General features: G+C 35.4%; 1 protein-coding gene and 1 pseudogene across 2 annotated transcripts in view; both read right to left on the minus strand.

Moving 5' to 3' along the window:
* The window catches only part of RGS17 (regulator of G protein signaling 17), a 204302-nt gene that overhangs the window by 96383 nt on the left and 89119 nt on the right, over positions 1-18800 (minus strand). The window lies entirely within an intron of this gene.
* Positions 15777-16975, minus strand: LOC100032200 (dnaJ homolog subfamily B member 1-like; annotated as a pseudogene).

The raw sequence follows: 18800 nt of genomic DNA on the forward strand, positions 1-18800 counted from the left end.
GTTAATTTAAAATGGTATATGTTTTACTATTTCTTCTTGCAAGACTCTGCTAGTAATAAATAGAAATGCTGATGATTTATGTGTGTTTATTTTAAAAAATAGTTTTACTATCTTTGCTCATTCTGATATGTTCAAAATTTCTTTTTCTTTTCTTTCTGACATTGCTAGCATTTGAGTACAGTATTAATGTTGGTAATAATAAAATCTTGCATCTATATTCATTAATGGAATTGTCCTATAATTTTATTTCTTTGTCTTAGTTTTACCTGGTTTAGGTATTAGTATCATACTTGTTTCATAAAAGGAGTTTGGCAGAACTAATTTATCAATTGTTCTAAATAATTTATTAGTTGATATTTATTATTTTAAATTAATTAATTAATAATATTTTCCCATGGTTACATAATTCATGTTCTTTCCCTTCCCTCCTCCCTCCTGGAGCTGACAAGCAATTCCACTGGGTTTTACACGTATCATTGTTCAAAACCTATTTCCACATTATTACTATTTGCAATAGAGTGATCATCTAAAGTCAACATCCCCAATCATATATGCATTGTACCATGTGATCAATCATATGTTTTTCTTCTGCATTTCTACTCCCATAGTTCTTTCTCTGGATGCGGATAGTGTTCTTTCTCATAAGTCCCTCTGAATCGTCCTGGATCATTGCATTGCTGCTAGTAGAGAAGTTCATTACATTTGATTGTACCATAATGCATCAGTCTCATTGTCTCTTTGTCAGAGGTTTTTGTTACAAAGATTTTTTCCCCAATTTTTTGCTTCCCTTGTAATTTTGGTTGCATTGGTTTAATTTAATGTAATGAAAATTATTCATTACATTATTCTCTATTATATTCTCTATCTCTTGCTTGCTCTTAAATTCTCTCCCATAGATCTGACAGGCATACTATTCTATGTTTACCTAATTAACTTATATTTTCCCTCTTTATATTTAAGTCATTTACCCATTCTGATTTTATCTTGGTATAGGGTGTGAGATGTTGACCTAAACTTAATCTCCCCCATACTGTTTTCCAATTTTCCCAGCAGTTTTTGTTAAATAGTGGGTTCTTGTCCCAAAAGCTATGATCTTTGGTTTTATTGTACACTATCTTGCTGAAGTCATTTACCCCAAGTCTATTCCATTGATCCTCCATTCTGTTGCCTTCTTTTTTAAAGGAGGTGGCAGGCAGTTGGGTGACACAGAGGATAGAGTGTCAGGCCTGGAGTCAGGAAGACTCATATTTGTGAGTTCAGATCTTGTTTCAGACACTCGCTGTGTGACCCTGGGCAAGTTACTTGGCCTTGTTTGCTTTAGTTTCCCTGTCTGTAAAGAATGAGTTGGAGAAAGAAATGGTAAATCACTGTACTTAATAAAAATAAAGGGGGTGGCATTAACTTACTTAAAAATAATTATGCTCTATTTTAACATTAAAAAAATTCTAACTTTTACATTTTCTCCCTCCTTCCAACCTCTCCCCCACCCAATTGAGAAGGCACACAATGTATCAATTATACATATGAAGTCATGCAAAACATTTTCACATTTGTCATGTTGCAAAAAGAAAAATAAAAGTAAGAAAAATAAAGCTAAAAAAGTGTACTTCAGTATTCATTCAGAGTTCATCAGTTCTCTCTCTGAAAGGGGATAGCATTTTTCATTGTAAGTCCTTTGGAATTTTTTCTTGCATAATTGTTTTGATTAGAGTAGGTATGTCTTTCATAGTTGGTCATACTTACAATATTGCTGTTATTGTGTACAATGTCCTTTTGGTTGTACTTATTTCACTTTGTATCAGTTCATAAAAGTTTTCTAAAACCATCCTGTTCATATCATTTCTTATAGCACAACAGTATTGCATCATAATCATATACCATAACTTGTTCAGCCACTTCCCAATTGACAGGCATTCACTCAGTCTTCAATTCTTTGCCAACACAAAAAGAACTGCTACACATGCTTTTGTATATATAGGTCCTTTTTTTTAACCTGATCTCTTTGGTACATAATCCTAATAATGGCATTTCTGGGTGAAAGAATATGTAGAGTTTCATAGCCCTTTGGGCATAGTTCTAAATCTCCATAATGGTTGGACCTGTTTACAACTACGCCAATATTATTGGTGTAACTCTTTTTCCATATCCTCTACAGCATTTATCATTTTCCTTATGAGTTATGTGAGCTCATTATGTTAGCCTAGCTGATAGGTATGAGGCAGTATCTGAGAATTGTTTTAATTTTACTTACTCCAATCAATAGAGATTTATAACAATTTTTCATATGACTATTGATAATTTTGATTTCTTCTTTTGAAAAATAGCTATTCATATCCTTTTACCATATATAAATTGAAGTTCTCATATTTGTAAATTTGACTCAGTTTCTATATATGTGAGAAATCTTATCAGAGAAATTCTAATTTTTTCAAAGTTTCCTGCTTTTTTCTAATTTTGGTCACATTGCATTTGTTTGTGCAAAAACTTTAATTTAATGTAATCAAAATATCCTAAACTCACTTCTAAGGAATAGGTTAGAATTCAGAAGGGATAAAAATGAGGGAAGGGGAATATTTTAAGCTGGATGTGAAATAAGGAGAAACTTTGTTTTGAATTCTGACTCTAACACGCACTGGCTGTGTGACCTTTTGCAATTCACTTAACCTCACTAGGTCTCAGTTTCTCCATTTGTAAAATGAGGTTAGACCAGATGAACTATAGAATCTCTTTTGGCTCTACTTCTAGAATCCTACAAAAAGAAGTTATTTAACGTCAGTGGACCTTATTCTCATTTTTCATCTCAAATAAGAATATTACTGGCAGTATCATAGAATTCTTGTGAAGATCAAATAAGGTAATGCATACAAAGTGATTTATAAACCATAAAAGGAATATGAAAATGTAAGCTATTATTATTTTTAAGCACATGTCCCTTTCTTGTCTGGATTGTACTTAATACTTTTTGTACCTGAGTGTGCCCCTCTTTCTTCTATCAGTATATAGGAATTTCTTGTGGATTGAAAAGGGAAGCAGACATTGTCAAAGGAATGAAAGAGAAAGAAGGTGTTAGATAGAATTGATTCCTCTCTCTTGGTTATAGCAAATCCAGAGCAGTTCACAGATATCCTGGGTTTCTTTAAAATGCTGTTCAAGGCTCATCCATGAAGCTTAACCTGTTCTAGTAATTTAAACAACATTTTTCCATATTTTCTATTTCCTCTCCAAGGTTTCTTCTAATGTATTTTCTGTCCTGCTGTTATTTAGATCTATGTATATTTAATTTCCATTTAATACTTTTTTCTCATCCCCTGTATTTTCCTTTAACTTTCAGATTCCATCAGGAAATGTGGAAGTACATTGCCAGGGGTACTTTATATTAAATCACTTGCTTATGGTCATTCTAAGATTATACAATGAGGGAGGACATTTGAAATGGAATTGAGACACAAAAGATTGCAACCTAGGGCTCTCGATGTATCTCTCTCTCTCTCTCTCTCTGTCTCTCTCTCTCTGTCTCTGTCTCTCTGTCTCTCTCTCTCTCTCTGTGTGTGTGTGTGTGTGTGTGTGTGTGTGTGTGTGTAGGTAGGACAATAGGGTTTGACCTTGACTTATGAGTGTAGTAGGGTGGTTGCTCTTTCATATTTTACTATAGACCTACTACTTAATCCTCCCCCAAACTAAGGCAAAACCATGTGATAGTGGAGATGTCAGGGACAAGCTCAGAAGCTCTGTCTGGAAAGATACCTGAGATAGTACCTGACCTTGGATCATTTAGCCATTAGTCTGAAACATTAGTTGAAACATCTGATTGGAAAGCTTTTCCCTGGTTGTGAGAAAACTTATTTTCCCCCATGAGACCTATAAATTGTGGTGCTGGGAAGTGCTTCCCTAACTAGGCATTTGAGAAACATCAAATAGAGAAGACTAAGTGAGGGAACATGGAAATATTGGATCTTGCTAGCAGTAAAATGGTGCTGCCACACAGGACTTTTTAAAAAGACATCAAAAGCTTCATTTTCATTGTAATAAAAAGGCCAGGGGAATTGAAATTTCTGACTCTGTCCAGGAGTGACCCTGTGGCTCTGGCCTTCTAACCCTGTATTTTTAAAGTTTGATTCTTCTTTAGTCAAATGGTACTTTCATCTATATGTGAGAGAGCAATCCTTTTGTGTAACATGAAGTTAAGAGATTAGAATCTCAACAGTAGAGGGACAAAGCCCTGAGAGAGAGAGTTATTTTTGTTATTCAGATCCCTGGAAGGAATGCAGGTTGGAGGTACAAGAAGAAAAGTCTGGATCTGCACATGTGTGAAGTCTTGCTAATACCCATGAAATTGAGTTGGAAATGCCATCTCCTGCCTGATCCAGATATATCACACTGAATTCCAGAAAATTTCTTATAGCTATATAAAGTAAATATATGACTGTGAATGAGGGAGAGGGGGGAGCAGAGAAGAGATGGTATGTATTATATTGTCATATAAATGATGATCATATTGTATGGGGATTTATCATTAATTATTATTTTTAGTAAAAGCAATGAAACATTTAGCCTAGAAGGCACCTTCAAATCCTTTACATATCTCTCTTGAACAAGGCAACATTTTGAACACCACTGAGCCATATGGGTTTTATCCTGGGGCCAGGGATTTTATTTTTGACTAAAGCAATTATAGTTAACTTCTTTAAGGACTATCCAAGGAGTTAACTGAATCTGAGTTTTCCTTTTGATATTGGAAAACCTTTTGGAAGTCGAATTAATTCCGGAAACCCTAGTAATGTATTTCAATTGCTTGGAAGAAACAGCTAAGTGATTCAATAGATAGAGAACCCAGCCTGATGTCAGAAAGAATTCAGTTCAAATCTCACCTCATCCATTTAGTAGCTGTATGAAACCTTGGCAAGTCACTTAATCTATGCCTCAGTTTCTTCTTCTGTAAAATGGAGATAAGAAATAGCATTTACCTTCCAAGTTGTGAAGATCAAATAAAATATTATTTGTAAAGAGGTTAGCATTATGCTTGGCACACAGTAGGCACTATATTAATGCTAGTTATTCTTATTCTTATTCTTGTTAGGAATTTCTAACTAAAGCAGGGCTCTCCATTATAAAATAATGTCCTTGAATGACAGAAGGGGGATGGATTCTGAAATAACCACTCTTTTGTCTTCATTATGTTGCATTTTGATTTAAGATAGAATCTCTATTTAAGGTTGCTCTATGCAGAAACTCCTGCAACATCCTGGACTCTGAAATACTGACCAACAGTATATATCACAAGCCACAGGGCATTTGGAATGGCCCAAAATAATAAAAATTACTGGATTCTTTAGTGACACTTGAATGAGACACAAATGATATATATTTTGTGATGTTAATTCTATAGAGAGGAAGTCAATTCTCTGTCATTTCATTGAGGACTAAGGTAGGCTGCCTCTCTGCTGATGAAAGATGGAAAGAATGCTAAATTTACTTTAAAAATTAAAACAAAAAAATAAGAGACAGAATTAGCAACAGTTTAAAATGGTAGTGGACACCTTTAGGTTTATTGGGGATCTACAATGTCAGAATAGGATGAAGATCAGTATATGGGGTAAAGGGAAGCTATAATTCTTCTGTCTTTCCCCAAAATTTCTCTTTAATTTCAGCCATGTCCTTACATATTTATTGCATATCCACTGTATTAGATAATAGGAAAGTAAAATTTAGAAAGTAATCCTTGCCCTTTAAAAAGGTATAATTTAGTTGGGAAGACAGCATACTTTCCCATGAAAAACAAACTTAAGAACCCACACAAAATTATATTTAAATGAAGATATTGCAACCTGAGTACTTAAGTGCTCAGAGATTGCAGAGTAGGACTTAATCATGGAAGAATTTCCGGAAAAGGCAGAAGATAAAGTAGAACTTAATTGGATAAAATGTAGTATTTGGGGCTGATGCCCTGAGATGTAAGTATCCTGTTTTTGCTTTTATCTTCCTTTGTATTCCCAGCCATATTGTATAGTGCCCAGCAAATGGTACCTGCTTAATACATCCTTGTTGACTTATTATTATGTAGAAAAGAATATTCTACTGCTTATGAATAGTAAATAATTGAGGTTTCTTTAACATAAAGATAAAATCTAAGTTAAGTTAGGATGTGACATATAGGATGAAATTTAACTTAGCTGCTTCATAATGTACACTTTTTAATTATTAAGAGAGTTTGATAAAAAGTTAAAAAATAATTTGGTAGGGGCAGCTACATGGTTCTGTGACTGGAGATCCTGGCCTAGAGATGGGAGGTCTTAGGTTCAAATATGGCATGAGACACTTCCTAGCTGTGTGACCTGGGAAAGTCACTTAACCCCAATTGCTTAGCTCTTATCACTCTTCAGCCTTGGAACCAATACTTAGTATTCATTCTAAGACAGAAGGTAAGGGTTTCAAAAATAATATTTTGGGGTTTTGACAACCCCCAATTTGCTACTGTATATGTGATCTTCAGAAAGTCACTTTATCCTTTTTGCCCTCAGTATCCTCATCTATAAAATAAGGTCACTGTACCAGATAATTTCTAAAATATCCTGCTCTATATCATGTAAATAACACAGCATGAAATAATATAGCCTAATCCTGATCTTGACAGGAAGTGTGGAGTAATAGATAAAGGGCTGGCCTCAGAACCAGTAATTTGGGGATTCAAGACCTTCATCTGATTTTATTAGTTTTGTGCCTGCAGGCAAAGTTGCTTAATTTCTTGGTGCCATTATCTAAAAATATAAATTAAAAAGACACCTCACCATTGGACTGAAAACTCAAAACCTTGTGAGGGAGGGAACAATCTTTTGGTTGTTTTTGTATCCACAAAGTTTAGCACAGTGCCTGGCACATCGTTAGTGTTTAATAAATGTTTATGCAGTTGAATTCAATTCAACTCATTGGAATTAAGTGACTTGCCTATGTTGTACAACCAGAAATTGTTTGAGGTCAGACTTAAACTTAGGGCATCCCATTTCTGGGCCTGGATCTCTATTCAAAGAGCCATTTAGCTGCCCCTCCCTAGATTATTTTTAAACTTCCTATCAACTCTCTACCAATAAAATAAATCTAAACTATATATCTATTTCTCTATGATTCTGAACTTAAGGGAAGTTGTAACAGAAGTTAACTCTGCAAAATAATGTTATTAAAATCAATGTTTATTTACATGAAGATATATGTCCCATTTGCTCTCAAAATGACTAAAATTTAATAAATTTACTTCTTTTGTTGAATTCTGAACATTCGTTTTGTTATTTGTGTATGCATTATATCTTATTTGACCTCAAACTTCATGAGAATGGGATAAAGAGATGGGGCAGTCTTATCTTTTTACTTTTTAGGGGGAATTTTGAGTTTCTAATTAGAAGAACTTTAACTTGGAAAAGGAATGCAAAAGATAGGGTTCTTGAACCATCTGAAAAGGAATGCACATATATTTGACAAGTCTGGTGCCATAGCAGGTAATAGGTATAAGAATGGGAATAAGAATAGAAGAAAGCCACCAGAAATTCTCAGGATACAACATCCAAAAAAGAGAGAAAGTATCAAAACCCATCACCTCAAATACCTATATAAAAATACATTATGTTACTTAAAAATAGGGAGGACTAGAGATACCAATGAAAGGAGGCAAGCGACCTCACAGGTATCAATGAGACATGACGGATTAGGAGTTATAACAGTTCCTTCCCAACCACTTTTAAAAAAATTATTATTTTTAATTTTGTAGATTATAATCTGTTAATTGTTAATTGTTAATGCAATTTTAATAATGATTTTCTGACATTTTACAATCCATGTTCGTTCCTTCCCTTCCATAACTTCCCCTCCCCAAGAAAGCAGGTATTATGATATAGGTTGTGCATATGCTATCATATGATACATATTTACATGTTGCTCATGTTATGATACAAGACACATATTGCTTACACTAGAGAAAAATTCATGAAAGAATCACAATCTTCTTTTAAAGAAGTACCCACACTAGCCACCATGCTCTCTTTAAAACGGACCAGCTCATGATGTTCTTTAGACCATCTCCTTTGCTTCCATGGATACCTTTCCCATTCGCCTGGCCCTCAATTTTTCAGTTTCTTTTCATTTGTTGTTTTCCCATATTAGAATTTAAGCTCCTTGAGGGCAAGTCTTTCTTTTTGCTCCCATTTTCAGTAATTAGAATAGAGCAAACATTCATAATCAGCATTTAATAAATGTTGTATTTGTCTATCGAGTATGACTCTAGAAGAGTAGATTGAAATAAAATAGTAGCAAGTATTTATATAATATTTTTCAAAGCATTTTATATGCTTGATCTTAACAAAATTGTGTAACAGAGACTCAAAGTATATATGAAAGGAATAGAAAAGATAAATTGAGGATAGGGTAGGATAGTTCTGTGTGTTAAGAAGTGAGGATGTCTAGAACTTGAGTGGAAAAGCTAGCATAATACATTTGTTTAGAAGAGCAGAGAAGAAAATAGAAGTAATATTGTCATGGAAATATTCTACAGATCACCTAAATGGGATGAGAAGCTAGGGAAACACCATAAAACTAGTGGAGAAATATGATATTGTAGTGATGGGGGTCTTGCACTATCTGAATTTCTCTTGTAGCACTGTCATAAGATAACTGGTGGATAAATTTGTGACTTCCTTTGATGGAAATTTAATCCTTATAAAATAGAGGCATAACAGACAAATTGCCATTCTGAATTGTACCCTCACCAATGAGGAGGAATTGGTTGTTTAAGTAGAAATGATAAGAACTTTGGGGCAAGGAAATATTTCACCATCAGGCTCATGATGGAGAAGAGGAAAGCTGAAATAGCTGGATATGCAGCTTATATTTGAGGAAACCAATCAGTCAGTCAGTCAGCAAGCATTTATTATGCATTTCTATGTTACCGAAACTGGCATACAAAGAAAAGCAAAAAATAGAGCCTGCCCTTAAGAAGCTCACATTCTAATAGGGGAAACAACATATAGGTAATTAGGGACATACAAGATATGTAAAGAATAGTTGGACGGTAATCCAGAGAGAAGAAATTAGCAGTTGGGGGAACCAGCAGTTGCAGGAAGTAGGATTTGATGATTTGATCTGAGTAGTTAAGGAAGCAAGGGAAACCAACATGAGGTTAAGAGATGATTTCAGAAGCTAGAGCCTATGTACTGAGATGATAATGAAATGTTTTGTAGGAGAAACAGCAAGTTGTCTGACCTGATCATAATAATCATAATAAGATCATAATAAGAAAGATAAAGAAGTAGAGAGAAATCAAGTTATGAAGTTTTAAATGCCAAACAGTTGCTAGATATATGTGTGTGTATGTGTATGTCTCTGTGTCTGTGTATGTGTGTATCTGTGTGTAAGGGCTGATATGGTGAACCCTGTGCTTTAAGAAAACTAGTGTAGCAAATGAAGGGAGGATGGATTAGTGGGGAGAATCTTAAGGAAGGAGATCATTTAGTATAGGAATAGCCTATCTGAGAGGTGGTCAAGCATTAAACCAGACATCAGAATGTTGGTTGTGTGAGTATACTTCAGAGGGTTTGAAGAAAGCATAGATAGGATTCAATGGCCTAATATTTTAAAGAGGAGACCAGTTCAAGAGGGATGAGAAACTCTAAAGAATGAAATTATTAAAATCAAGCAACAAAAAGAACCCAGATGAAGAGAAAAAAAGGACTTGACAAAGGAGATCAGTTTGACTACTTAAGGAACTTATTTATCAGTTTAGATTTTATAAACATATATGTTTATATACATATGTAAATACACATATTTATATGTATATGTATACACACATTTATATGACAGAAACAGGACAAGTGACAGAATGATTTTAAATGGACAGCATCATTCTTTAAGAATTGTATTAAGAATGGTACACCTCAAAAAGAGTGGAAGCTGGTGATAATTGCAGAGGGCAACAATTTTTAAAGAATTTATTATTATTTAGAATATTTTTCCATGGTTCCATGATTCATGATTTTTCCCACTCTTTTTCCCTTCTCCTCTCCCAGAAATGACAAGTAATTCCACAAGGTTATATATGTATCATTTTTAAAAACCTATTTCCACATTATTCATATTTGCAGTAAAGTGTGCTTTTAACACCAGAACCCTAATCCTTTCCCCATCAAACCATGTGATTGATCATATGTATTTATTCTGTGTTTCTACTCGCACAATTCTTTGTCTGGATGTGGATAGCATTCTTTCTCATAAGTTCCTTGGTGTTGAAGGACAACAATTTTAAAAAGATCATATTGAGTATCTAAATGATAATAGTATATTTACTAGATTCATAACTGATTGAATTATTGAAAGCAATGTATGAGTTGATCAATCATTATAATATGGAGTTAACTCTGGGATTCTTGAAGGTTATGTCTGTGGGGCTTAAGTTCTTTGAAAGGTGTTACTATGGAAAAATTTATGAATGTTCCAATCAATAGACTATGTCTGCTTTCTGAGGATCTATCTAGCTAAATCCAGAAAGCCTCATCAACAGTAGATGGACCACTTCAGTATGAATTCTATAGCCAGGGCAATCCATAAAAACTACAGAAAATATAAAATTGTTCTTTATCCTGTATAATCATTATTATTCTACTTTTGCTATGATAGTTACAGCATGGTAGAAAAGGAGGCTGGAAGTGCTGATAATCAAGCAACTTTCAAGACCGTTTATAAACATTAACTTGGTTACCAGTATTCTAATCATAGCTAGTATGTGACAGGCATTTTGCTAAGCCCTTTAAAAATACTATCTCATCTGATCACCTCAACAACCCTACAAGGTAGGTGCTATTATTATGCCTATTTTACAAATGAGGAAATTGAAGTACAGAGTGGTTAAGTGACTTGCCCAGGATTATAAGTTATAAGTGTCTGAGGTGGGATTTGAACTGATTTCTTCTTGACTCCAGGCTCTGCTGTCTATCCACTGCTCCACCTAGCTGCCTAATGATAACAAATGGACCTGCTCCTAGAAAAAGACTGTCATATCAATATTTCTATAAATGAAATGAGAAATTGTAAGAGTTGCAGTTAATGAAAGGATGGCTCATAAGTTCTTCAGTGATAAAAGCATTGGCAGAGATGGGTTTATTGTATATCCAAATGTAACCAAAATATCATTTCATAGAGTATTTGGTTATCCTAAATTACAGTGTTTTAATAAGAATATGAAAAGGAAGACCACCATGAAAACTGCAGTTTACATCAAAATCTGTTGCAGAGGAGGAAGAGGTAGAGAAATTCTATGAGGAGTTCAAGAAGTCCTTCCAAATGAAATCAAGATATATATATTTTTAGACCAGTAGGTGGTGTTGCTAACCACTGTTATGATCCTATTCAACAAGGATTAGACCGTGTTTATTCCCATGACCTAGCAAGTATGATCATTTATCCCACTGGTTGATAAATGTTGAACTTTCTATGGTTCTCAGAGAGTCATTGACTTTCTAATCCTCATTATTCCTCTAATCCTCTGATTATCTCAGAGAATGTAGATTGTTGTGGATCTCCCAAATTAGGAGAACTTTGAGTTCTTCCCTACTTTTAGATCCTGTATCCTCCTTGACATTTTAGTGAATCTCAGTAATCAGACATTGGCACAATGGGGTTGATTTCCCAAAGAAAGAGAAAAACATATTTAAAAAGGAATATACAATCAGTTGCTTTTATTCTTGGCATAGAATCAATAAATAAACATTACATTATCATAAAAGAATGCATAAAAAAACCACCAAACACATACCCTATTCTCTCAGACCCTGGAATTTCCCTAGGAAACATAGAAACTGTTTTAGACTCAAGAGTTTTAAGAAATGCACAGTTGACTTTTTTAAGTGGGCAAAGGAGCAGAAACAATATGAATAGTTCAAAATAGTTTAATTCAGTCATTTCAGTTTGAGTCATCAAGGCCATCAAGCTCCTTATATGCCAGTTACTGTGCACTGAGGATAAATATATAAGCAAAAACAAAGGTAGTCCCTGACCTCAAGAAGCTTACCTTGTAATGGGAAAAACAACATCTAAAAGGAAACTGACAAAGGTTGGGGATAGATGAAAAGACTAGAACAGGGGAATGGTAGTGAAGTCCAGAGGGTCAGAAGCCCAGTTATTATCAGATAAAATTTTTGGGACTCTGCTTTTAGCATGGATGGGGACAGGATACAGGAGAAAGATGCTACCATAGCTAGTACTTCCCTCTAGCTCAGATAAAGACTTAATGTATATCACCTGAGCTAGCTCAAGTTATAAGAGCAAGGTAAGTGATCCCAATACCTGACAAAGAGAAATCTATTTATGCCATACACCTTGACTTTGATCCACCTTAATTAAGCAATACATCTCTCTGCATCATCAGTATTATTTCCATCCTAAAGCTTTAATTATCATTTTTTCTTTTCTAAAATCCCACTACTCACAATATGAGGGGAAGGGCAGAGAGATTCAGAGGCTACAGGGTATCTTGATGTTCCCTGACTCCAATGCAACTAGTAGTATGATTAAAGGCAATCCAAAAATGTGCTTAAAAATTGGTTCAGGAGGGGGCAGCTGGGTAGCTCAGTGGATTGAGAGTCAGGCCTAGAGATGGGAGGTCCTAGGTTCAAGTCTGGCCTCAGACACTTCCCAGCTGTGTGACCCTGGGAAAGTCACTTGTGCCCCATTGCCTAGCTCTTACCTACCACTCTTCTGCCTTGGAGCCAATACACAGTATTAACTCCAAGATGGAAGGAAAGGGTTTTAAAAAAAAAAATTGGTTCAGGAGTGAGGAGGCAGGTGGCTCAGTGGATTGAGCAAGGCCTACAGATAGAAGGTCCTGGGTTCAAATATGACCTCAGATACTTCCTAGCTATGTGACCCTGGGAAAGTCACCTAACCCCCATTGCCTAGCTCTTAACTCTCTTCTGCCTTGGAATCAATACTGTGTCTAACATGAAATGTAAGGGTTTTTAGTTTTTTTTAATTGGTTCAGGAGTAAGTAATGACATAGGTCAAAAATGTATATTGTAGACTTACCAAAAGCATTGCCCAGGGATTATTAACCTGGGCTCATGAACTTGTTTAAAAATTTTTGATTATTGTATTTCAATCTAATTTGTCTTCATTACAATTGTATTTATTTTATTTAATGAGTTAAAAATATTATGAGAAAGTATTCCTAGGCTTTACCAGACTGCCAAAGAGGTCCATGACACAATATGAAAATAGTAAGAATGTCTATAAGGTAATGAATTGTTTCTTGAGGAAAGAAATAGAAGGCAGTAGTCTGGGGTGGGGTGGTAAGGGAATCTGAAGAATATCACAAAAATTAAATTGATATCACTTTTATATATAGGAAACAACACTTTACTGATATATATGTCTATAGCTAGGCTCACCAATTTGTTAGAGCACAGATTAAAATGAACATATAACCTGAACAAGGAATAAAAAATGAAATCAAGGTATGTTATTAAATTTTAACAATTCAAACCTGAGCTCTTAAATAAACTATTGATGTTTCTAGAAAGTGCAGGAAGAAGCACTGGCACTAATTGCAAAACATTTTTATGCAGAAGTTTATTAGAGGCAATTACTTGCCAAAAGGAGACTAAAACATCTTAGAAACTGCCTCTACCATCAGATGGAATTTCTTGCTAAGATGAGGTAGGGTTTCCAAGAGCAACATCTATTTAGAAAATACATCTTTATAAAATCATATGAAGAAGAATGACAAAAGATTATGAGCATCATCACCTCATAATAAAGTAACAAGTGGTAAAGACAAAAAACAAGTTTAAAGAAAACTCTTTAACAAAGAGAAAACTGCTAGTTTCTAAGAACAGAAAGAAATCCACTTTGTACTTTCTACCCATTGAGTCTTGTTTTGCCCTCTGAGGTTAAAAATGAAAAAAAAATCTAATTAAATACATGAAGATAGCTATCCTACAGCCCCTGAGTATTCTTTGTTGTTGTTGTTCAGTCATTTTACAGTCATATCTAGTCTATAGTCACTCTTTGTGACCCCATTTGGGATTTTCTTGGTAGCAATACTGCAGTGGGTCACCATTTCCTTTTCCACCTCATTTTATAGATGAAGAAACTGAGGCAAACAAGGTTAAGTGATTTGCTCAAGATCACACAGCTAGCAAGTGCCTGGAGACAGATCTGAACTCAGGAAAATGTCTTCCTATGGCTTTAGTGCTGTTACTCTAATCACTGTGCTAACTAGCTGCCTGAATTTCCTTTACTATAAACTAAATTACTTCAAGTAATCTTATGGTATGAATTTCAGACTTTATTATCTTGATTGTCCTTCTTTGAATGATCTCCAACTTATCATATCTTTCCTGGGAGAACCAAATAATAAAGCCATCTTAAAAGTATTTAAGTAGGAAACTGACAAGATGAACAGACAAATATTGAAAAAGTCAGTAAGATTTTTGCAGCCAACTCTTCTCCCCATAGTAGAAGCAATTCATTTGGATTCCAGAGTAAAAATCTTGCATGAACCACTTAAGAAAGTCAAAATAGTACTGAAGAAAAAAAAAGCCAGGAAAAGTAGATGGACTAGTCTAATATATACCAAGATGTCCTTAAAGAAACATAACTTTGAGGTTGTTGAGGAATTGCTTCTCAAGACATCTTAAGGCCAAACAGATGGGGGTGAAAGTGGAGAGAGGCAAATTTATGGTTGATGTAAAGAAATGCTTTAAAATGAGAATTGTTTAAAGGTGGGATGGGTTGCCCCCAGGGTATATTAAGGCTCTTCTCCCTCCCAACTGCCTTTCTAGACACATTTTTAAGTGCCTACCAAATTTATACAGATTTATACAAAAATTATTTATTGAAGTTCCATGGTGCTCATGTATCAGGAATATAGACTCTTTTATCAAAAGGGATTATAACTAGGGCTGCATTAAATTCAATAGGACTAGATTCCTTTGAGAGAGACAGAATCCATTTGTTCAGATTAGTTAGGGTTACAGGATTCACAGGGTTAATAGTGGATCTGTACATCCCAGAAGGCAGTCAAGAAGATGTAAAATGCAATAATGGACCCCAGACTATGAATGACTATGACTATAGAGAAACAGTTTTAGAATGATCCATTGGTTGTTCAAGCAAAATCTCTCATTTCCTCCCTTTATGTAACCTTTTGGACACCAACAAGGCAATTCTAAAGATAAATTATAAGATTTCATTCTGGGATAGCAAGAAAGGTTATTATTTTTGGAATAAAAAACAAGACATGTGAAGAGAAAGTTGGAATAACATACATAAAACAGTAGCAAATAGCAATAAGAGGCAGAAATGGTCTTGCAACCAGGACTATACCCCAGGAAGACATCAAATAACAAACAGTAAGAACCCAAATTGCTTAAGAACAGCAGATTCCAGTTGTGGGTATAATGCTTTCCATCCAAAGGAGGGTGTATGTATTGTAGGGGAAAGTTGATACAATCCAAGGTCTGAATTGGAGCTTGCAGAAAACTTGGATTGTTCCTGGGAACAGGTAGAATAGGCCAGTTATACTGGCACCCTTTAAAGAGGGACAAATTACTTGGAATGAACCTATTGTTTGCAAAACCACTGAAGCCTAATGAAAGACTTTGAAAGATTGTGATATATTCTCAGGAATTAAAACACTCTGTGGTCCCATCCACCCTGGGGTCTCACAACTGTTGGAGATGGTCCACAAAACCTTGAGCTTTGGAAATGTTTTTGGTATAGTCCTTGGGGATCAGAGGTTGCTATACAGGCAGGACCTATTCCAGGACAGTTGGGGAAGATTGGGGAATTCTGTCAGGGAAATTCACTTCAAACTCACTAATGAGGTTCTCATGTTTCCGTTGTGTTTTGGGGGAGAAGCAGGCCTTCTCCAGGAACTTTTCACATAATTCCATGCCTGATGACATCCTTGAACACTATGGGTATGGTCTTGCCATTCAGTGTTGGGACATTCACTATACACTCACAGAAGGCTACACAGAGAGTCATCCTTGCTAGGTAAATCACATCAGACCTATCTCTCTTAAATACGTTGCATGGTTTGTCCTTTAAAACAAAGATAACATTAACTGGAGTGTTGCTTGATGTCTGGTCCCCCTCTTTTGGTAAGGTAATCTTGGTTCTCTCTTTCCACCCTCTTCACTTCTTTGGTTAGGTCCTTGTCCTCAGTGCAGATGCTTTTCCCCATTAGGGTTAAGTTGCTTGTGAGAGATCTTCATCTTTTTGGTATATCCACTATAGATCTCCTCAAATGAGACCTGAATGTCATGGGTAACTGGAGGATCCTGTTTTTGGTAGCTGTGTTCCTGGATAGGATTGGGTTGGCCAAAGTTCATACTGGTAAAGCCACCCATGCCCATTGGAAATCTGGAAAATGGGTCACCAATATCAATGACTTCTTCCCCATTTTGTTGATCAAAAGAGGTGTCAAAAGGATCACACCGCCAAAGAATTCAGCAAACAGAGCATGAGGAACCACATAGAAAGTGTAGCTGAAGAAGGCAACATTAGGACCAGTACTGCTATCATTACTAGGGCCATCATCCTTCAGTCCCTTCTCCCATAGTGTTTGAAGATGTCCCTCTTGTACAGGTCACTAAGCACCTCATAGGCCTCATTGATCTCCTTGAACTTCTCCTCAGTGCTGGGTTCCTTGTTTTTGTCTGAGCCCAGCATCTGGGATTAATCTTTGTCCATAGCTCCTACCCTCCTGCTGCCGTCTCTGTGACTCTGCTGCCACTCCAGCCCAGGTACTATATACCTCCCTTCTAGATGTTTTTAAACAGAGATTGATGATCATTTGTAAGAGATGTTATAGAAGGGGTTCTTGGTCAGTTTTGGGTTGGACTAATGGCCTCTGAAGCCCTTTCCATATCTCAGATTCTGTGTTCTGTATTTCGCCGGAAGCTCTATACACAGTAGTTACTTAATAAATCTTGAATTAGTTGTTTCTAGATTTGATGTAGTTTTATGCAATATGCACACAGTCTGAACTTACTGTACAATATATTTGTTATACATCTAGTAATCTAAAAACCTTTTTTCTTCAGCACAACTGGCTTACTAGGAAATTGAATCAATGACTTTCTACTTATTTCTGGTAAAGTGAAGATCCATAAATAAATCATAGTTATCTGAGAAATTCAACTTTTCTTCTAGATTTTGGAAATTGCTTTGCTTATAAAAGTAGATAAATCAATACTTTTACTTGACAGGGATTTCAAAGGATACTTTTCCAGGGTTAAGGGATGGTTGGAATGGGAAAACAGTGCCGAAAGACTGATTGGGCATTATTTTTTTACTGTGGTTGAATGATGAGAAGAGAGTTGTTAGTTTCTCTATTCCCAGATGAGGAGTTTCCTGTTTTGCCAACTAAAAGACCACATTAAATGAAAAAGCCATATTTCTTTCACTCAATTGTCTGACCTGACTTGAGATCTTTGCTATCCTCTTTCTATAACCAAGCAAAGAAGGTGCCATAGTGAAATGTATAGAATCTAAAGATGGCCCTGGATCAACTTGTACATAACAAATTTATGTATTCATGACTGTTTTTACAAATTTTATATTGAAGCAGGTGTTACTTTCTTTCACCTGCCTCCTTGTACACTCATTCTTAATTGCCATAGATCTCTATCTCTGCAAGTTTAGGGAAAGCAAAGGAAGACACCACTGATGGCTACTATTTGGATTTATTTTCATGAACTTCCAGGATACATGATACCCCAAATAGTAACACTTTGAATTAATATAGCAATTCTTGGTTTGGATCTGAGATCTTGCATCTATGTATGCCATTCCTGTTTACTTTAAGAGATAATGTAGAGGTTAGAAATCTAACCTCAAAGTCAGAATGACTTTAGTTCAAATACCACTTCTGATACATGCTGGCATGTAACCCTGAGAAAGTCACTTAACTTCTTAGTGACTCAGACAACTCTTTAAACTATGTTTCATAATTGCTATATTTGCATTGATAGTTTCCTCATGAGCAACTCCCAGTATTAACAAGTAGCTACCTGATATAATGGATAGAGAACTGAATTTGGAGTCAGGAAAACTGAAGTTCAAATCTGTCCTCAGACACTTATGAACTGTTTGACTGGGCAAGTCACTTATGCCTCTGTTTCCCTCAGTTTCCTCATTTCTATCATGGAAGTAATAAAAGCACCTCCCTCCCAAAGTCATTGTGAGGAAAAAAATGAGATAATATCTGTAAAGCCCTTAATGCTTATTATTATTATGATACAGATTAGGGCCCAAAAAATCTTAATCATATTAACATCATAAATAAGACACAATGGATAGTCTTAGGAGTCATAAAGTTCTATTGATAATGGCTACTCCTATTCTCAAGCTAAGACTTGCCTTTCCTTGGAATACAAAAACTTTTATATTTTCTCTGAGTTCACTAGCCAATGGTATCTTTTTGTGGTATATTGCACAACTTTGCTTAAAGAAGTTAGCACAGCCAAAAGTTGGGAATTTTGTGTTGATCCCAGTGTAGCAACGGGGAGCTTCATAGGCAGTAAAAACAGCTCAACATGGGGATTATCTCTCATTGCTATGACTTCCCTTCTTTGCATATTGCTTGCTTCCCTTGTTTTCATGCAGTCACATAAGAACACTACTCATTTTTTAACAGCTTTGCCACTACAATATTCACTGTTAAAACAGAACAGTTGTCAAAAATACTTGGAACAACTGTCTAGCTACCATATTGGAAATGCTGTGGAGTAGAGTAGAAAATGTTTCCTTAATTCCAT

This window comes from Monodelphis domestica, chromosome 2 (assembly GCF_027887165.1).
Source record: "Monodelphis domestica isolate mMonDom1 chromosome 2, mMonDom1.pri, whole genome shotgun sequence".
In the NCBI taxonomy this organism is placed as follows: Eukaryota; Metazoa; Chordata; class Mammalia; order Didelphimorphia; family Didelphidae; genus Monodelphis; species Monodelphis domestica.